Raw genomic sequence first — 21,684 nt, 5'->3', positions numbered from 1 at the left:
TTGTGTTGATGGGGATGCTCTGTACTGGACTGTATCACTGTCAATATCCCAGTCATCACACCGCACCATAGTTTCACAAGATGGTAACACTGGGGAGAACTGGATAAAGGAGACATAGGATCTCTATGTATTATTTCTCACAACTACATGGGACTCTGCAATTGATCTTAAAATAAAAATTTTAACTTAAAATAGATTAAATAATGCCATTAAAAATGGATGGTATGTTTAATAAAATGTGTAGGATCAACAGGATTAATACATATGGGAAGAGCTGAAACTGAATCCCTACCTCACACCATAGGGGAAAAATAATCCCAGACATGGAAACAACCTAAATGTCCATCAACAGATGACTGGGTAAGGAAGGTGTGGTATATCTATATATCTACATATATGCATACAATGGAACATTACTCAGCCATAAAAAAGAATGAAATACTGACATTTCCAGCAACATGGATGGACTTACTAAGTGAAGTAAGTCAGACAGAGAAAGAGAAATACTATATGTTATCACTTATACGTGGAATCTAAAAAAAAAGATATAAATTTTATTTACAAACCGGAAACAGACTCATGGACATAGAAAACAAACTATGGTTACCAAAGGGGAAAGGGTGGGAGAGAAGTAAACCAGGAGTTTGGGATTAACAGATGCACATTGCTACATATAAAACACACAAACAACAAGGACCTACTGTGTAGCACAGGGAACTATATTCAATTTCTTATAATAATATATAATGGAAAAGAATCTAAAAAGAAAAACTATATATGTATTATATGTGTAACTGAATCGCATTGCTGTGCACCTGAAACTAACAGTGTAAATCAATTACACTGCAATAAAAAATTTAAAAAGTAAAAAAATAATAATTCCAGGTGGACTGAAGGCCTGAATGTCAAATGTAAAACAACAAGGCATCTAGAAGATGACGTGGAAGAGCATCTGCAAAAACTCAAGGACAGAAGAGATTCTGTTATTAGCTAACAAAAAGCACCGAGCAGGGTAAGTTGGACGACATCAGGATGCAGAACTTGTCACTAAAAGGCACAACTGGAAGAGGGAAAGATCAAGCCACAGCATGAAAGAAGGTGTCTTCAGCTTATATAATCAAGTTTGGGAGACCTGACAGACACATAAAGAACTCTTACGGAGGTATCGGATAAAGACAGCCATCTCAATAGAAAAAAAGGGGTAGAAGTTCTGAACAGATATTTCACCAAAGAGAATATCCAAATGGTCAATAAATCTATGAAAAAGCACTCACCAGCAGGGCTAAAATTAAAAGGACCGATAATATCAAGTGCTGGCAAGGACGCGGAACAACCAGCAGCCAGCTGGTGCTGACGGGGGGTGGGCTCATGAGAGTGTAAACTGGCACAAGCACTTTTGAAAACTGGCACTATCGACCAAAACTGAACAGAGGTGCTGCCCACACCCCCACCACTCAGGAGCTGCCCGACCAGAATGAGCTACACGTCCACCAAAAGGCAAGTACGAGCTCACTCACCACGGCACTCTCCCTAGTTGCGCAAGACCAGAAGCACCCCACATGGCCAACAAGGGCAGAAAAGGTAAAGGGACACGATATAATGAACACAGACTGCATGGGCAACACTGGCACCTAGATGCATCTCACAAAAAATGGGGTCCAGCAAAAAAGGCTGGCCTCCAAAGAACACATATTGTGTGGTTCTAGTCATATGAAGCATAAAAGAGGAAAACCTAACCTATGAGATTAAAAATCCAAAAAAATGTTCCCTTGTGGGGAGAAGAGGGGGGAAGCAGTCATGCGGGCACGTGAGGACGTTCTGGGATGCAGGTGATGTCTTACTTCTTGAACTTGGTGGTTCCCAGACAAATCTCACTTTGGGGTAACTCCTGGAGCTGCCCATGTTCTTCACAGTCTTGTTTTTAGAAGACTTTCCAAAAAGAATGAGATAGGACTTCCAGCATGCTGTAAGAAGAGGGCCGCCAAATCCTTTCTCCAAAACAACTATAAAAATAGTCAAAATGATCAAAAATAACCATTTCAACATGCTAGAAATTGACCAAAGGCGTTCATCCATGAAGAACTACTAAACTTTGAATAAGACAGGGAAAAACCCGTGATGTTCTTATGGGAACCACGTCTACCTCCCCATTGGCCGCTCAGCTGGCACATCATTCTAACAGGACAGTGCAGGCCAGGCAATGAAAACCAGAAGCTTCACTGCCAGAGGCTGATTTGATTTAGAGCAGAAGGCACTAAACTCACACTCAGCAGCAGTGAAGTCAATAATAAGCAGCAATCTCAGTGGTCAGTGAATGGAGAAAGCCAGCGAGTCTACCAGGCTGAGACTGTAATTCTGGCTGGGGCAGCAGGAGACCAGGGGACTAGCTGGAAATGTGACAAGGAAAGACACAAAGTGTGACAGTCATGGAGGCGGTGCCCGATGAGCTTTCCACGTATCCCCGGCTGGTGGGTAGCATGCACAGCGGAGAGCAGAGAGCCCAGGGAATTCACACATCCCCGGCCTTCCGAGATCCTGCGGACACATGCAGAGGAGATGAAGAGTCTGGCAGAGAGTAAAGCCAGGGCAGACTCGAAAACTGCCTGGTCTTTGAACATGCTCCTGAACCCACACGCAGATCCAGCAGCAGAGAGCGTCAGCCTGACTGGCTCAGTGTGTTTGAACGCGGCCTCTAACCAATCGCAGACTGACCGCAAAGCTACGCAGACAGAGATGATCCTTAGGAAGCCAGAATTTAACATAAAAGCTGGGATTTTTTTTTTTTTAAGACAAACTAAGCAGAGATCTCAATCGTCACACATCGAGGGACAATGAATTTCAAAGTTTTAATCCAAGCAAGTTACTTGATAAACAAAAAACCAGCAATGATAACAACTTCCATGGAGGAAAACAACCGGAACCCAGAGGTGCTCCAGCAAGTTATCCGAAAGCCCGTTTTCAACACAAATTTATGAGACATGCAAACGAGCAGGAAAAGGTAACTCATACTCAAAATAAAAAGCAGTCAATAAAAACTGTCACTGAATGTCACAAGATGTTGCGCATAGCAGACGAAGACTTCAAAGCAGCCATCGTAAATCTGGTTTGTTTTTTTTTAAAGCAAAAGACAATCATGTTTAGAGATCAAAGGAAAGTATGGTGACAATGACTCAAAAACAGAGAACCTCAATCAAGAGAGAGAACTTATTGAACAAAGTTTTGGAATTCAAAAGTGTGGTAACCAAAGTGAAAAATTCACGAAAGGCTCAACAGCCAGTTTGAGGTGGCAGAGGAAAGAATCAGTGAACCTGAAGACAGGTCAAGCCTTCACGGGCAACAGCATGTAGCGACTGAAGTCCCAGGAGAAGAGAAAGAGGGAAGAAAATACTTCAAGGAATCATGGCTAAAACCCCCCTAATTTGATGGAGAAACATTAATCTAACAGATTCACAGTCAACAAACTCCAAGCAGGACGAAAACCAGGAAGTTCACACCTGGACACGTCGCAACCAAACTGCTAAGAGACAAAAGAAAGCAGGAAGGGAAAAGTGAGTCCTCACATGCCAGATAAAGAAAATGCAACCCATGGCTGGTTTCTCATCCAGAACCGTGGAGGCGAGAAGGCAGCGGAGGGCGTGTTCAGCGTGCTAAAAGAAGAGCCGTCCAGAGTTCCACATCCCGTGAAACTGTCCTTCAGGAACGAAGGCAAACTAAAGACATTCACTGACAAACAAAGACTGAAAGAATCTAGCAGACGTGCTTTAGAAGAAACACTGAAGGAAGTCCTTCAGACTGAAAGGAAATCGCGTCTGGCGGTAAAGCCACAGAAAGAACGAAGCCACAGAAAGAACGAAGAGCACCAGAAATGGTAAATGTGCGCCCGGACACAGAAGACTCCATCAACGTATTCTTTTCTCTTCCCTTCCCTTAACTTCTTTTAAAAACATAACATTACATAAAGCAATAGTTATAACATTGGATTGTTGCTATAACCATTTAGCACATATTGATGGGCTGTATGTAATAATAGCACAAAGGAGGGAGGAGAAAATGAAGCTATACTGGAGTAGAATTTCCCTATTTTACCCTCATTAAGTTAGCGTTAATCTGAAATCATTTGTGTTAAATTAAGGTGCATATTGTAACCCTCAGAGCAAGCACTAAGAAAACAACGCAAAGAAAGAAAGTTTTAAAAATTAATAGAGGAATTAAAACAGTACCCTGAGAGTATTTACCTAACAGCAAAGGAGAAACAGAGGGGGGAAAGATGAGACATGTAGAAAACAACTCAGAAAATGGCAAGCAAATCAAATCAAAAATTACATTATACATGAATGGACTAACTGGCCCCAATCAAAAGGCAGAGGCTGTCGGACTGGATTAAAAAAACAAGTCCAAATACATATTGTCCAAAAGTGATACACTTTAGTTTTGGATGCACAACTATGTTAAAAGTAAAAGGATGGAAACATAAATGCAAATAGTAATCACATCACAGCCAGGATGGGAAAATTAACATTGGACAAAAGAGACTTTCAGAAACTGACCGAAGGCAAAGAGGGGCATTTCGTGATTATGAACGAGTCGATACCTCAGAAAGAGACAACAGTTATAAATGAATATGCCTGCAGCAAAGAAGCCCCAAATGACAGCAAGCAAAAATAGAGCTGAAAGAAGAAACAGACAATTCAACAATAATAGTTGGAAATTTCAATGCTCCGTTTTCAATAACTGAGAGAAAAACTAGACAAAAAGTCAGCAAAGACACAGACGACTTAACTGACACCACCACCAACTGGACCTGACATTTGTAGAACACCCTTCCCAGCAGAATACACCTTCTTTTCAAACCCACAAGGTACATTCTTCAGACAGACAATATTCTAGGCTATAACACAAACCTCCATAAACTTAAAATGAATGAAACAGTAGGAAGTACATTCTCCAACCACAATGGAATTGAATTAGAAATCAACAAAAAAGAATCTGAGAGATCTCCAAATATTTGGAAAGTAAACAACAGAGTTTTAAATAGCCCATGAGTCAAAGGAATCATAAAGGAAATTAGAAAATGCTTTAATTAAATGAAAATAAAACAGAACATATGAAAATCTATGAGATGCAGTTAAAGCAGGGCTTAGACTAGAATTTACAGCTTTCGATGTGCATCAGAAAAGAAGAAAAATCTCAACAACCTAAGTTCTACCTTAAGAAATTAGAAAAAGAAAAAGCCAAAGCAAGTAGAATAAAGGCAATAATAAAAATTAGAACTAAGATTGATGGAAAAAATAGAGAAAATCAATGAAAACAAAATTCAGCTATTTGAAAAGATTAATGAAATTGACAAGCTTGTAGCTAGATTGACCAAGGGAAGAGAGAGAAGACACGAATTACACAAAATTAGTTATTATTAAAGAGGAAACATGACTGCAATTCTACAGAAATCTAAGGGAGTATCAGGTAATATATGAACAACTTTATGCCAACAAATTATACAACTTAGATGAAGCAGATAAATTCCTAGAAAGACACAAATTAACAAAACTGATTCAAGAAAAAAATAGAATATCTGAATAAACATAACCATTTCTTAAAAATGAATGATATTTTTATATTCCCATTTTAAAAAAAGCCCTAGTCCAGGAGGCTTTAGTGGTAAATTCTATCAAAATTTTTTTTAAAAAATCATATTGAACTTTCACAAACTCTTTCTAAAAAAGAGAGGAGAAAAACTCCCCCCTCCCACCAAAGACATCACAAGAAAACAAAAGACCCATACATCTCACGATCACAGGTGCAAAATAATCTTTCACAGAACATTAGCAAACCAAATCCAGCAGCAAAGAAAAAGGATTGTACAAATGGCATTCATGCCAGGAATGCAAGGCTGGTTTAATATCTGAAAACCAATTAAAGTCACATTAATAAAAGGACAAAAGCCACATGATCACTTTAGTAGATGCAAGGAAAGTATCTAACCAAATCCAGTATCATTCACGATAAAAATGCTCAACAAACCGGGAACACAGGGAACTTCTCAACCTGATAAAGACCGTCTGTGAAAGTCACAGTTAACGTCACGTTCAACAGTGAAAGACTGAATGCTTTTCCTCTAAGGTCAGGAAGGAAGCGTCTCTGCAATTTGGCATTATTCTGAAGTTTCCAGTCAGTGCAGTAAGACAAGAGAGATAATAACAAGGAGTCCAGTTTGAAAAGGAAGACACATAAAGCTGCCCTTGTTTTCAGATAACGTGACCCTGTATGTAGAAAGTCCAAAGAATCCACAAAGTCCACTGGAACTAGCTAACAATCAAATTCAGTAAGGTCTTGGGATGAAAGATCAGTGAACAAAACTCAGTTTTATTCCTCTGCATCAGCAACAAACAATCTTAAAATGAAATTAAGAAAATAATTCCATTCACAATAGCATCAAAAACTACTTAGGGGTAAATTTAGCAAAGGAAATTTAATTCGCAAGACCTGCACACTGAAGATGACAACAAAAATGCTTAGAGAAGATAAAGATAATCTAACTTAAGGGAGAGACATTCCATGTTCATGGATTGATATTTCCAAATTGAGCTGTAAATTCAACAGAAACCCATCAAAATCTCAGCAAGCTTTTTTTTTCCTTTTTCTTTTTTTTTGGAAATTGCCAAGAGAAGGCAGATCTGCGTGCCAGCACTTGTGGGCTGTGAGCCTGGGCCAAATCACTTCACCTCAGTGCCTCAGTCTCCTGTCTATGAAATGGGCACAGGGACCTCCCTCCCTGGCTTTGTGAGATGCCCAGTAGTGGTGGGGCTGTCACACGGGGCACAGGACCAGGCAGGGCGTGGATCATGGAGCCCACGCAGGCACCAAGCTCTGCACTCCTGGGAGTCCTCCCGAGGCCAGGGTTGTGGCAGGTGGGCAGGAGAGGAGCCAAGGGTCCCATGTGGCAGAGGGGCCGTGCTCCAGGAGGCTGGGGCACCTTCCCTGCAAGGCTGAGGGTCGGAGAGCTGAGCCAAGCACCCAGGGGTCAGGCCCCTGCCCCGCCAAGCCTTGGATTCCCTCTGTAAGGTGGTAGCCAGAGCAGCCCAAAAGCTCTGACTGTGAAGCATTCCTGGCTTCATACTTCCTGCCACGCACCCTCGCCTCCCATCTCCTCCCCCAAGGAAGGGGCTGTTCTCCTTGAATTTAGAATTTCCAGACATGTTTTCCACAAGAGCAAGGTGGGAGATAGAAGAAGTTCTGCCCTAAAAGGACCTTAATTTGGATCTGATGACCTCCTGGCTGGGCCACCCTGAGGCCGGGTGGGGCAGGGGAGAGCGCAGGTGTCACTGGGGATCCAGGCTTCCCCACAGCCCATCACCTTCTGCAGAGGCCAACACCGGAGGAAGCTGGGGGCCCCTCCACCCCCACGATCAGGCCCCCCATGATGCAGCCCCTGCCTTCTGGCCCCAGTCCCCAGCCAGGGCAGCTGCAGTTCCACCGTCTAGATGCACAAGGCACCCCTGAACCACCTGGAAAGGGATCAGATCCCGGCCGTCCTCCTCCCCCATGGCCAGTACCCTCCACCTTATCTGCTCTCCCAGGGCCCAGCTTCCCAAGGACCCCACGAGGGTACAGCCTCACCCCTGGACCTTGGCTCCAGGCTCTGTGCAGCGCCTGGCAGAGCAAAGGTGAGCCCACGATGGAGGGAATACCCCAGCCCAGCTGGGAGGGAAGCTGTGGGGGGACTTGGGGAGGGGCGTCCCATCAAAACACACTGCCCCCAGGAGCCCTCCCCTCAACCCAGACCCCGGAGAGCAACAGCTTCATGGCCGCAGGGGACAGGCCAGACACGCGTGCCTGCGGGAGCATGAGCACGGGGCGCACGAGTGGACGTGCCACTGGGCGCAGATGCAGGACACGGGACACTGTAGAGGGGCTGGCCACCCCTGGGCCTGCGGGCATGTTGCTACGTGCATGTGGAAGATGAGCTCGTGCCGCGCCTGCACTGGCGTGATGTGCACGCTGCCGGCACACGTGCGCGTCAAGAGGCTGCACCTGTGCGCCCCAGAGTGGCCATGTGTGTCACACGGGGTGGGTGTGACAGCCACACGGCCCCAGGGTTCGGGTGCAGCTGCCCCGGCTGGGGTGTTGCCCGTCTCAGCCCTGACTTGTGTGGATAGAGCCGGGCGGCAACACTGGATTCCCGGGGAGTTGTTTTTCTAAAAAGCTGTCTTTGGCAAATCAGATCCAGCATGTCCTCGCTCTGCGGGGACACCATAATGAGGAGACCAAAATAAGCCCGCTGTCTGTCAGGCAGCAAGTGTCTCGGAGGCCGGAGTCTCGTCCCCGCCGGGTCTCTCCCCAAGGACGCCGGGCCCGGCCTGCTCCAAGCCCACGGTGGGGGCCCCCGGGAGCCCCTGGGGGCTCTACGTGCCCCCTCGTTTCATAACCTCAGTCCGCTCTACTCGATTTGCGAAAAGAAATAAAATAAAAAGCCAACAACAAATTCATCTTACAGAACTTAGACCCGCAGACAGGAGCCCGAGACCGGAACACACCCCGTCAGGCCCCGTCCGTGGCCTGCTCCGGCCCCGAGAGGTGGAGGGGCCGTGCCCGGAGCAGGCAGGCAGGCACGCGCACGCACACACACACACACACACGTGTGAGCACACGCGCGCGCACACACACACTAGGATCCGAGAAGTGCGTCTCTAAGAGGAGGCGCCCGCCCCACTGCCCCCGGCACCCGGGCCGGCGCTGAACCCCCCCTGGTTCCACAGCAGTCTGCTTTTGAGGGATGCCCTCCCTTGGAAAGACGTCTCCGAAATGCTGAGGGACGGCAGGGGAGCAGGATTTGCTTTACACAATCTTATTCTCTACACAAAAGCGTCCCTCGTTTCGTAACGGATATAAATGGGAAAATGGGTTTTGCTTTACAGAATATTTTTTTCTATAAGAACACAGCTCCAGTTTTAAAACAATGTTAAACAGATGCTCCATGCCCCTCCGTCTCCCCCTCGCCAGCTTCACCGGCCCACAGGGGCTGCCCCGTGGCTCTCAGGCGTCACCAGAGCCTCTGAGCTGGAGGCTCATTCCCGCGTGGGCCCCTGACACTCCTTTCTCCCCTCCAGCCAGGGGGACCTCTCTAACATGTAAGCCAACTGGGTTCCCCACCTGCTCAAACTTCCCAAAAGCTTCCCAAGGCAAAGAGAAAGCTCCAGCTCTTCCTGAGAACCCGACCCCTCACAGAGCTCCGTGGGCTCCGTCTCTGCCAGCCCTGCCCTCCTCCCACACACCAAGCGTGTCGCTACCTCGGGGCCTTTGCACCTGCTACCCTTTCCCCAGCTCCTTCCCAGCCTCTTTGCACAGTGGGGTGCAAAGGGACAGAAGAAGCAGCAGGGCCATGGGGCTGAGCGAGGGCCCCACAGGACAAAGCCAAAAGGCCCGGGGATTCTGCCAGCATCAGTGCAGCTCTGCCTATTACAGACCTTGTGTCAACAGCTCAGACTCCTCACGGCTGGCTGCCTACCCCAGCCCCTCCCTTGCAGAGGGGAAAGAAACTCAGCGAGGGGAAGGGATCCACCCACAAGCTGGGCCCCTGACCTAGGACCATGCACCCCGGCCCCTGACACCGGGGAGGGCCTGTGCTTTAGACCCATTTGACAGATGAGAGCACTGAGGCACAGGTGGAAGGGTGGCCCGCCCCCAGTTCACGTGGCCAGCTAGGGGCCCAGATACAAGCTCAGGAAACCCATTCCAAGGGTCCCTTGCCCTCAGGCTTCCAGGGCAGCATGGGAACCCATGGGGAGGGGGGTGGAGGAGCAGAGCTGGGGTCCGCACTGCCGGCATTCCCAGGGCGCAGGCCCCCGGCCCCTCCCAGCAAGTCCCCGGGGCTCTGTCTACACAGCACAGGACCAGCGTGTGCTCCTCCCTGTGTGCTCTGCCAGCCTCCTCTCCACAGCGCCCACTGGGGGAGGGACGGTCCAGAAAGGCCCCTTCTAGACAGGGCTCTTGGCCCCCAACGGCTGGCCCGAGACACGTCCACCCCACGTGCGGGAGGGTCTCGGCGTTTATTCAGCTGTTAGGAGTCGGGGAGTGAGAGGCTCCTGAGTTTGGTTCTGCGGAAAACAAAACCAGGACCCGTGGGTAAAGGCCAGGGAGCCTCGGGCTGCCAATCTCCTCCTGGGATCCCCATGCCAAGGGAGGGCCCCACTGCTCCCCGAGGTGGGGGTGCAGACCCTGGGCCACCCGTCACGCCGTCCACATCTCCAGTGCCAGGGGACAGCTCTCAACACTGCCTGGGCTCCGCACATGCTTAGAACCCAGCCAGCCCTCTTAGGGCAGCAGCCACCGGAGGGGGTGGCCAGCTGGGAAGCGTGCTCCTGGGGAGGGGTGATTAAAGGAGGGGCTGGGCCCAAGTGGAGCGGGAGATGGCAGGGATGGAGCCTGCAGAGCGGGGGGCAGGGCAGTCCTCTGTGCGCCCACCCTCAAGAGGCTAGAGAGCCGCGGGCAGGGCCACCAGGGCCCCAGCTGCCAGGAGAGGGTGCCCACAAGGCCCTTGCTCTCCCCCAGGTGGGGAGGGGGGCGCAGGGGACGGCGCGTGGGAGCAGCGCTGGGCCAGACGATGCTGTCATTGCCACTGCCAGTGCCACTGCCCTGTCTGGGCCTTGGTTTCCCCGTTCGTTGGAGGAGCTGAACAGGAGGCTCCACCAAGTTCAACCCCCCCATACTGACAGCTGCTGGGTGGGCTGCTGGAGGTCCCCAGCTTATGCCCCCTCCTCATCCCCACTCCCTGGTAGGTCCACTTCTCGGCTCCTGCTGCTCCCGGCCTGGGGGCCTGTCCTGTCCTCTCAGATCATTTAAATGTCAAGGGCCTGCCTGACCCCTCCCCCAGGAACCCCCAGGCTTGGGGCAGAGCAGTCCCCTAAAGGAGCTGGGGCCCACCCACAGGGCAGGGAACCCTGAGGGCAAGTCTGGTCATAAATTCTTGTCAGGACAGGGAGGGAGGTGTCCCAGCAGGGCGTCAGAGGCTGGGGGTCTCCCAGCACGAAACAGCCTGAGTCCTGGCTGCATGGGTGGCGGTGGTGGTCAGGGGTCGGGGGCAGCGCTGTCACTGAGAGGCGGGGATGCAGTCATGGCCCAGTGCTCTCCAACCCCTCCCCTCCCCAGACACCGGGCCAGCCCCCAGGACTCAGTTTCCCTGAGGCTCTTCCTCAGCCACCAGGGCCTGGAAAGGCCCACCGCTGACCCTCCTAACGGCCTCCGCAGCCCTCCTCTGCACTAGCTTGTCTCCAAGCCCGAGGCCAGCCTGGGCCTGGCCCCCAGAAGGATTCCAGCCTTGGCTTCACGCCTCTCCTGCCGTGTGACCTTGGGTGACCGGGACCCTCCTGAAAAATGGAGCTGGATAGACCGACCTCCACTGGAAAGGACTGTGTGTGTACCCCATGTGTCCCTGTGTACCGTCTGCCTCCCCACCCAAACACAAGCCCACCCTGCCAGGCTTCATCACCGTCTCACCCCCGGATCCCAGGCAGAGCACAGAGCAGACCCCTGATACGTCTGTTGAACAACCTTCTGGTTCTCCAGCTTAGATGGCCAGGAGGCTGGGTCCCAGGTGGTCTCTCCAACCCCTTCCCTCCCCGGGTGAGGCTGGCAAAGCCAGGTCTCAACTGGCTTCTCTCTGGCAGGGAGGCCACAGAGAGGGGCCGAGTGTCCACAGCCACCACCCCACACACCCCACTTCTTGCTCACCCCCCGGGGCCACCCAGTGACGTAGGGTACCTGGCCAGGAAAGGAGGGGCGGGAGGCAGGGAGCAAGTGTCCCAGTAGCCAAGGCTGGCCTGCCCTGCTCAAATTACCAGACCTGGACCAATCCAGCAGTGGGCACAGGTGCCCCTCCAGCCCCCTCTGCCCCCACTCACTGTGCATCCTTGGACAGTCCCCCTGCACCCTGGCCTCAGTCTCCCCATCTGTATAGTGGGTGCCCAGGTGGATGTGCCCAAGTCCCTTTGACATCAGGGCTCCAGCCCCCTGCGTGGGCCGCATTACCAGCCATCCCAACAGAGGCCCGCCCAGGGCCAGCTGACACCCGAGCTGCCGTTGGAAGAAATGGGATCTACGACAGAAGACAAAAAGGGAAGGGCGATGGGGGGGGGGGACGCCGGAGAGATGACAAATGTATCCCATGTCCGCGGCAACGCCACCATCTGTTCCAGGTTCACGCCCGGAAATTTATGGCCGCGTCACCGGGACCTGGAGATGTATCTCCTGCCTGTCACTCAGTGGCATCTTCCATCCGGCGCCCTCCCCCGTATGTATCGTACCCCACCCGCCCACGCTTCTACAGGGTCTGCCTGTTTGCTTCCTGCCGAGGCATACGAACACCCCCAGCCCATGCACCTCCGCTCGTAAATTCCTCCCGCTGCTACACTGGCCTCAGAAACACGCGCCTCTGCTAATGGCATCTGGGCCTCTAAGCAGGGGTGCTGCAGGGTGGGGCTGGGGGCTCTGACCCAGGGGGTCCGAGGAGAAGAGTTTCCTGAGTGTTTGGAAAATCCCATTGAAAGCTAGAACCAGGGCATATGTGTGTTTTCAAGACGCACACAGATGTGGGACCCAAGCAGACGCTCCCATCTCACTCCCCTGCGATCCAAGTCACTGCCTTAAGTTTGGCCCCACTAATTTTCCTCTCTTGGAGGAGGCGATTCTGACAAGGAGACATTTAGATTCCAATTCCCAGGGCCTAAGAAGGGGCTGCTGGGTCCAAGATCTGGCCCTAGGCTCTCCTGGGGGCCCTGGCCATCTGTTTCTTGGGAGGGTGGGTAGGGAGTTGGGGAGCAGCAGCCTCTCCCCAGCTCAGATGTGGGGTGCCAGCTTCCAAAGGCACCTGGAATTCCCAGAGGGAGTCCCATGGGGGACGGTGGGGAAGGTGCCCACCACATCCCTTGCCAACCCCTCCCCCTCCACAGGTTTGCCAGGCCTCAGGATAAGGTGCCTATCCCGGCTTTTCTGGCCAGGAACTGCCGGCCCTTGGCTTGCCATGTCTTCCCCAAGGACTTGCAGGCAGCAAGCCTCCCACCATAGCCCACACCACCCCCAGGCCGCACAGCTGCTGGGGAGAGGGCCTGACTCCCAACCTTCCAGACCCACAGACCCGACGGTCTTCTGCCCACCAGAGGGTGTTCAGCTCCCCCTCACTTCATGCCCAGGAAAGTGAGGTACCAAAGCGCTGGGGTCCTGGCTCGGCCCCAACCCCCTCAAAACCAGAGAGAAGGTAGGCACTCCCCTCTGTCGCACGGGCCATCTGGAATTGGTCCCTCTGTGTCTGGGTGTGTCTCCTCTTCTGATGAAGCGGGACACAAACCTGAGATGGAGTCTGTGTGTCTCCGCGATGCTCAACGCTCAATCAGGTGAAAGGTGAAAGGTGCGAGGGCGAGGGCGCAAGAGGCCAGGGCTGGCTGGGCCGGGAAGTTGAGAGCATCTGCAGCTTCAAAGCAACATAAGCCCCGTCTGCTCGTTTCTTCCGGGGCCTCATCAGAGCCGGCCCCTGAGGGAGACCAGGGTGGAGGAGGGTGCCTTTCTATCTCCCCTTGCTCCGCAGGCTTTGCGAGCTCCTACCCAGGGCACCTAGGGTCTTAAGATGTGGTGAATGCTTTCAGCACAGTACCCGGCCCAGGACAGGTGATGACAGGCAGATTCAGCTGCATCCAAGCGAGGGCTCCATGCTGCACACGTGGGAAGAGAAAATGCTCACACCTGAGGCTCTGTCAGAGGGTGCAAACCTGCCCTGACTCCCCCTCACCAAGCCTGGAGAGGAGGCCTCCAGGGGCCCGGGGGTGTGCCTTCCGTAAAGCACACATCATTGTACCCTCACTTCACAGATGTGGAAACTGAGGCTCTGAGAAGTTACCTGCCCCAAGGTCACACAGCTGATACCTGGAAGTCTGGTTTTGACGCCAGAGGCTGTCGGTCTGCGTTGGTGGGGGAAACACCTGCTGGGGGCCCCACCCTGAGAAGCAAGCAGGTGACCTGCGGATTTTACAGGCTGGAAGGGGGACCCCTGTCTTCTGAGGCAGGTTGGGGCAGCGAGACTCAGCACCCCTCCCCCCAAGGGATGACGAGGAGAACGGGTCCGAGGCGGGGGAGGGGTGGAGAAAATCGGCCAGGTTCAGAGCGAAGGCCCCGCCCCCACGCGGGGCTTCGGCTCTGGATCGCGGAAAGCGGCCCCTCCCCCGAGTGTGGCTGGACGGTCCCGGTGCCAAATGGCGAGGCGCGCAACGTCGGGAGGGAGGGCAGACGAGGCGGGCACGGATCGGGGTGAGGGACCCTGGGCTGAAGAGGTTTCGGGGACGGGCAAGGGCCGCGCTGGGTCGACCGCAGGGAGCAGCAGCCCCAGGCGGAGGGTGGGATGCGGACCGCCAAAGGAACCGACGCGGGGAGAGCGGTGCTGGGGAACGGGCAGGTCCTGGCGAGAAGTCGTTGTGCGAGGGGCAGGGGCGACCCGGGGGGAGGGTGCAGGACCCCAACCCAGGACCTCGCTCAGCCCGGCTGAGCCGAGCGCCCGCTCCGCCGCCGCCGCCAAGTTCCTCCAACTTTGCCCGCTGCGCTGGGAGGGCGAGGGGCCGGGGGCGCAGGGAGAGAGCGCTGGGGCGCGAGATGAGGGGGCCCGAGGTGCGGAGCCCACCGCGCCAGCCCGGGCAGCGGCTGGACTCCCGCGTCCCCAGGCTCGGCCCCGGCCCCGCTTGGACTCGGGCTCCGCCGGCTCCGCGCTTACCTGCTCGCCCGGACGCCGTTCCGGGGCTGCGCCCGCCGCCGCCGCCGCCGCCGCCGCCGCCGTCCTTCAAGCTCTAACTTCGCTCCGGGGATTGAAATTCCTCCCCAGCTTCGCCCATCGATCCGCGCGCCGCCCCGCCCCTCGCCTCGCGGGCAGGGGGGGCTGGATCGCGCGCACCTCCCCTGCGCGCTCCCCCCCCGCCCTGCGCGCTTCTTCCCACCCCCTTCTTCCTCCCGGCTCGGGTCCGGCTCGGAGTCTCGCGTCCTCCCCCCACCTCCCTCCAGAACCCCCTCCGCTCGCCCGGCCTCCTCGCCGCCTCGCTCCTTCCCTCCGGCGGCCCAGAGGAGGGGGAAGGGGAGGGCAGCGGGAGGGGGAGGTACTAGAAAGCGCAGGAGGGTTTCCTCTGGCCCCTCTCCTGCCCTTCCACCCACATCCCAGTGGGGGCGGGGGCGGCCCTCCGGGTGGGGGAGCGCGCAGCAGCTGTGGCCTGGAAGAGCCCTCCAGACCCCCTCCACTTTCAGCAAAGCCCAGGCGTTCTTAGGACCCGGGTCAGCCGGTCAGTTCGGCCCACCTCAAAAAAGGCAGGGATCCGGCGGCAGAGGACTGGGGGTACGGGGAGCAGGACAGACAGGGCTGGCACCCTCTCCCTAGCCCCGGCCCCCTTCCTTCCCCCACTCACCCCAACCTCTGGGAAGACTCCAGGGGGCTCTCGCGCACTCTTCCCGCTTAGTTTGACCCTCATAACCTGCGTGCGCGGAAGCCCCCCTTTGCGCAAGTTACAGGCGACGAAACCGTCCAGAGAGGCCCAGAGGCTTGCCCCCCACCACACAGCCCGTACGAAGCAGAGCCCCAGGGGCAACCTCGACCTCAGGACCGAGCCTCCCGACCCCTCCGGACTCCCTGCTCGGGCCGGGCAGGCCCCGGCAGTGCCTTGGCCAGCCCGGGTGGGCGGCCTGGCCGGCGTCTCAGGGCCCGCTCGTGTCCCCGTGCAGCCTGGCCCGTCCCCGCTGGCGCCCGCGCCCCCTCCCCGCTTCCTGTCCCCCGCCCGCCTCTGATTCCCGGCCTCAGTACCCCCGGCACGCTCTCCGCTCCCCGCCAGCAGCTGGGCAATTCACCGAGCATACAAAAGAGTTGACTCAATTCAAAGGCAGCAAATCAAGATAAATCCTATAGTGTGTGGGGACGGGAGAGTGAATGTGAATGAACGCCCACAGCACAAGCGACTCCCATAGGGACTGGCAAGTCCCCATCCCCCAGCACCACCTGGGCACCGAAGGTCCGCCAGGAAGTGGGGAGTGGGCTCCAAGCCGCCCTTCCCCAGCCAGGTGGGAATTTAGGAATTTAGGGCTTTGTGGCTCCCTCCTGCCTGCCAGGTGGGGCTCCTTTGAGGATGGGTGCAGAGCCATAAAGGGGGTGCTAGGACCAAAGCCAGTGTGCCCCCGTGGTCACAGACAAGTTCTGGGGGGGCAGTATGTCCTGAAACCTGTCACAGCTCCAGGGGGCAGGGTGAGGCAGACAGAAGGCATTTGGGCTACGTGGGGCATCTGAACCTTTCTCCTTGGGCTGCCCCTACCTGGACCCTTGTCCCAACGGCCACATGCAGGGCAAGGGCAGGCCCTTGGTCATCACCAGATAAATACTACAAGCCTCAGATGTGCCAGGCCTGGGGACCAGGGAACAGAGCAAGTGGTGAGAGGTTGCCCCCTCCTCCCTGCAAAGAGGCCTCTTCAGCTGCGGCTGGGACTGGGGAGAAACTGGTCCTCCCCCAGAGGTGACCGTGGACTCTCTTGGAAGGTCTGAGAAAGCAACCTTCCAGCCTCTGGCCTCACCAGCCCTGAGCGGGGAATGCACGTGAGGGGCCCAAGGCTCCTGGGCATCCTTTCCTAGGCAAGCCCCTGCCAGAGGTGACTCACTCCTCTTTCTGGCTGGTTCCCCCAGGCCCACTCTGGCCAAGCAGCTCCGGCTCAGGAAGGATCGGGTTGACTTGTGATGGGCCACTCTGGTGTGCCAGGGACAGTGTGAGGGCCTGCTCCTACTATTCCCCAGGTACAGGGGCTGTGAGCCCATTTCTCCCCAAGCAAGCCAAGGCCAGAGGCCTTAGAGAGCCCTTGGCCCACACTGCCCTGCTCCCCGCCTCCCCCTACCCCCCAGCCTGTATAACGCTGCCCAGAGTCAGGGCTCTGCCCTGGGGCTCACAGGCCAACTGGAGAGGTGGGAAGGGTCCTGGCACGGGGTGGGGGTGGGGGGTGGATCCCAGAGGCATGGGGCGCAGAGAGCAAATGACAGCGTTGAGGGCACAGGGGATGGGAAGTGGACCGAAGGCCAGGCTCGGGGTCCTCGCCACTAAGCCCCCCACCCCAAGCGGAAGCTGCGCAGTGGGGCTGCGACCTCATCTCCTGAGGCTCGGCTGGGTCGCCCCTCCCCCGTGGCCGCGCCGCCTGGCGGCCTGCGTGTAAGTCATTAATTCTGCTACAGAGATGCCGGCGCCGCCGCGAGGACGTCTGTCAGGGACCCAGTACTGCGCTCCACGCCCCCTGCCCCACTCCCAGACCCAGAGCCAGGGAAAGGATGCGGCTCCCAGCTCACCAAGGCTCTGGGACCGGTGGAGCACAGCGCCCGAGCTCTGGAGGCCCTCGGGGTCCCGGAGTTGACGGAGGGGGCGGGGCCGGAGGCCAGCCCTTGGGACAAAGACCCCCGAGCTGCCTGGGGTCTGGGTTCTGCAGACCGGGAGACGGGAACAAGTACCCGGTAGCCCCCGTCCCCCAAATCCTCAAATCCACTCAAGCTCGGATCTGAGTGTGGGGTGCATGAGGTGGTGGGAGCAAACGGAAACCTCCTGGGCCTTGGGGGGGGGGGGTGCACGAAGGCGATGCTGGAAGAGGGAGCCACCAGGGCACTGCCTCCTCCCTGCACGTGCGGCTGTATCTACACCCCAAAACCCTCTCAGGAGCTTCGTGCTCCCCTCTACTCTCCATGACCTGTAGGCGGCCCATAAGCGACCACCGCACTATCCCCGCCGCTCAGACCCGGTGGCAACTCGCGCGCGGGTTGGGTGAATGGGCTGCGCGTCCGTGTGAGATTGGAAGGAAATTCCCGCTCACAGCCGGCAGTCTGGCCCCAGGGACCCCACTCCCACCCAGGGAGGAGGACTCGGCTGGAATCCCGCTGGCCTCGGCAGCCACAGGCCACACCGCACAGTTTGAGAAGAGAAAAAGTTGGGGGGCGACACCCAGAGACCTGAGAGGAAAGAGTGGACGAGGAGCAGGGGGCGTGGAAGGAGGGGCGACAGGATGAGGATCATGAGAGCTGGGGAGGGGGCCGGCTCCGGGCCTGGGGTCGCGCCACACCCCACAGCCAAGCCCAGCTTCACGGCTTCCCGGGCAGAGAGGTTCGGGTCACAGGCGCCTATTAATAGCCTGGAGCCCGGCCCTTCCCGCGAGCTTGGCAGCAGCGGGCAGAGCCAGGCGGTCAGATTAGGGGGGGGGGGGCTGTAACACCCCCTCCAAGGGCTCCAGCAGAGCAGTGCTCACTCCCCACCACCGCTGTATGAAGGCTAGACACCCATAGTCCACTCCCTGCTCACGCTGGACTACAAGATAGGGTACCAGATGGGGGGCTGTCTCCCCGTCAACTTGGGGCGCGAGGCTACCACTGTTCACTCGCAGGCAGGACCACCGACTCCCACTCTCCCTGCCTATTCCGCCCTTCGTGCTCACAGCGCTCAGGAAAGTTTCGGGGTCCCCGCGGCGCCGCCTAGCCCAAGGGGTCCGGAGTCCCGGGCCTTCGGGCCGCGGCGTAGGGGAGGGAAGTTTGTCCGGCCGGAGCTCGGCGACTGCTAACTTCGGGTACGCCCGCCTCGGAACCCGAGGTGGGGGGAGGTGCCCAGGAACCGCGGACCCAACGCGCCACAGCCAAAGCCCTACGGGCGGAGGGACTCAGCCCTGGCGTGGACGCTCAGGGCAGGGCGCGGGGACTGGAGCGGCTCCGGGACTGGAGCTGCCCGGGCTGTGAGAGCCGCTGGGACCTCGCGCCCGCCCCCACCGCCGCCCGGGAGAGCATCTTCCCTACCTCCCCAGGGGCGGGGACCCACTGGCCGCGCAGCTGCGGTAGAGGGGACCCCCGCCCCTCAGCCCCCGCGCAGCCCCCTCCCCCACAAACCCCTTCCTACCTGGGCCGGGGTGCGGGCCCGGGGCTGGAAGCACGGTCACGGGCGAGCGGAGCGCGCGCGCCCAGGTCCCCGGAGAGCAGCGGCGGCGGCGGCGGCTTCCCCTCCTTTCTCCTGCTCTTCCTCCTCCGGCCTCGCTGGCTCCAGACAGATCTCCTCCCCCTCGCGCCCTGCCCGCCCCTCCCGGAGCCCGCCGGGCTGGGCTCGGCCTGCGACGGGGAGCGGAGCGGAGCCGCTGGGAGCCGGGCTGCGGCGCTCACTGCGTCAAGCGCGGGGCGAACGCGGGGCGGCGGTGGGGACCGCGCGCTGTGAGCCCAGGGCCGGCCTGGCAGGCGGGGGAGCGGCGGCTCGGGCTCCGGCTCGGGCTCCGGCTCCGGCTCCGGCGCGGGCGCGGTGGCGGCGGCCGCGGCCTCGCCGAGGTTGTAGCACATTCTTTCTGAGCGTGATCGAAGGTTTCGTGTAGGAGCCAGAGCGGGGAGGGCTGGAGGAGGGGCGGGGGACGCGGGCGGGGGCGGCCGGAGGGGCGGGCGGCAGTGTCGCTCCCGCACGTCGGTGGACTGGGGGTGTCCGGAGGGTGACGCGGGAGGGGAAGTTGGAACATGCTGTGGGGGCGGCTTGGGGAGCCCAGAGGCATCCTCGCCCCCTCCTTCTGGTTCGCCCTGCGCGTCCCTGCCCCCGCCCCAGGCCACTGTTCCAGCAGAAGCCCCCGAAGATCTAGGAGTCGGGACACTTGGTGGCATTGGGAGGTGCGAACCTGGGGCGGGGATGTGCACGCGCGTGCGGGCATGGCCGTGTGCACACACACCCGAGGAACCGTGTGAAAGTTGACCCGAAGTCAGACCCTGTGTGGGAGCGCGCGTCCGCGAGTGCAATTGCAAAGCCCGCAGGGGCGCGCGTTTCCGGGATGGGGAGGGCCCGGCACGTGCGGGGGTGGGGGCGAAAGGGTGGTCGCATCCTCAAGGACTTGCTCTCCTCCGGATCGTTGACCCCCAACTAACACATCCATTGCTCCCCCGCCCCCCGCCCCGGCTTTCAGCTGGGGGTAGTGCAGGAGGGGGGTGAGATCAGCCAGGTTCCTTCTGATTCTCGGAAGGTTCGATTTAGCGGATTTTCCTCCGACCGATCCCCCTTCCCCTTCATTCGCCTTCCGAATCTCTGGGTGTTCGAAGTCGCTCGGTCGGCCTTTAGACTGGGTTCTAGATCCGCAGCCCCCTCGTCGCCCCGAGCCCGCACCCAGCGGCCACACCGCCTCCCGGGGCGGCTCCCACTTCCCACCGCCGCTGCCCAGCCTGCGGCTTGCGCGTTGGGTGAAAATTCCAAACCAGGCTCAAGAGCGCCCCCGCCCGGCACGGCCTGGGCGCCGCTTCCCGAGCGGCCGAGCTGGAGCTGCGGAGCCAAGACCCCCGCGGGCGCGGGAAGAGACCCTCCGGACGCCGCCCCCTGCGCTGCGCCCCTGCCCGGCGTCGTGCCCCGACCTGCGAAGGGAGAGAGAGGCGGCAGGATCGACCTGTGCGCCGGCAAGCGCGCGCTGCAAAAGGGAGGGGGCGACTGGAGGGTGAGGGGCGCCTCTCCCGGAGGAGGCCCCAGGACCGGCGGGAGGCAGCGAGCAGCGGGCCAAAGGCTGATGCGGCGGCGACGGAGGATGGGCGCACGGGGCTCTGGTTCGGGGTCCGGTCCAGCGGCCTGTCCGCAGCCCATAACTCCGTCCAGCCTGCGGCGCCAGCTGCCCGCCCTCCAGCTCCTCCCAACCCCACCCCGCGCCTCCGCCAGATGTCCCTGCAGGAGAGCCGAGACCCCAGAGGGGGCCAGGGTAGAGGATGTGCCACCACCTTTCGCCTGGACTCTTGCACCCGGAGGATGATGGTCAATGACGGGGGCCCTGTCTTCGGGCTGTTCTGTCCTTGGGTCCATGAGCAGGGGCACTCAGACTTCCTGGGAACAAGAAGTGGGGGCAGCGGCTGGCCTTGAGGGTCTCTCTTGCCTACATCCCTAATGGAGGTGCCCTGCCTCTCTGCAGGCTAGGCCGGCACGCCACCCCTGTTCCCACGTTCTCTCTCCCCAACTGGCCACGGCCTTGCAAGTCCCTGGCCTGGTTCCCTGAGAGGGGCTCTCCTGCCGCTTATCGAGGCCTTTCTGGCTCCAGCTCCTTAAGCTGTTGAAATATGTCCTTGTTTGTTCTGTGAGGGCACAGCCTGGCTGCAGAAAGGCTGGACACCCCTCAAGCTGGGAATGGGAGACCCCAGGGCAGACCTGGAGGGAGGAGGCGGAGGAAGGCCGGTCTTCTCTGGGCTAAACAGCCAAAGCTCTCTCTCCCTGGTGTGTCTGCTGCGAGGCAAGATCTTGCTCTCCCCACCCCCCCCCCAGGCTCCCATCTCCTCCTGCAAACCCCCACGCAGCCTCTGTTGTAGACACACACATTACACCCACACACTGCATGTCTACACACAGCCCTAATCTCACCCCACCTGCCCATCCCCCCACACTGAGTTATCTGGGCAGGAACATGGACTATTCCTCCCACCCTCACCAAAGCCTGGCTACACCAATTAGCTGGTATAGCCAGTTAGTTGTAAGGGCATCCTGTTCCAAACACCTCAAATCAAATGCACTCCAAGCCCACACCTAGCCGTCTCTCTCACACACACACGTGCACACCCATATGGAATTTTAACAGTTACCTCCATGTGTCAAAGCATGTGCTTGCTGCTTGCATCAATTCAGTTCATCCTCACAGCCACCCCAGAAATGAGTCCTATTGACATCTCCCACCTCA

General features: G+C 57.3%; 1 protein-coding gene across 3 annotated transcripts in view; it reads right to left on the bottom strand.

Annotated features, from left to right (window-relative positions):
- Positions 1 to 21,352, bottom strand: part of ELFN1 (extracellular leucine rich repeat and fibronectin type III domain containing 1) — a 65,272-nt gene extending 43,920 nt beyond the window's left edge. For 2 of the 3 annotated variants that reach the window (XM_074345521.1, XM_074345524.1), the window contains exon 1: positions 18,915 to 21,352. The gene's annotated coding sequence lies outside the window, so the exon portion shown is untranslated. Of the gene's footprint in view, positions 1 to 14,746; positions 15,384 to 18,914 lie in introns of those variants that run through there. The other variant, XM_074345522.1, reaches the window with a different exon arrangement.
- Positions 21,353 to 21,684: the final 332 nt, after the last annotated feature.

Source organism: Camelus bactrianus, chromosome 18 (assembly GCF_048773025.1).
Source record: "Camelus bactrianus isolate YW-2024 breed Bactrian camel chromosome 18, ASM4877302v1, whole genome shotgun sequence".
In the NCBI taxonomy this organism is placed as follows: Eukaryota; Metazoa; Chordata; class Mammalia; order Artiodactyla; family Camelidae; genus Camelus; species Camelus bactrianus.
Note: the sequence above shows the minus strand (reverse complement) of the source record. Positions and strands in the feature narration are given on the sequence as shown.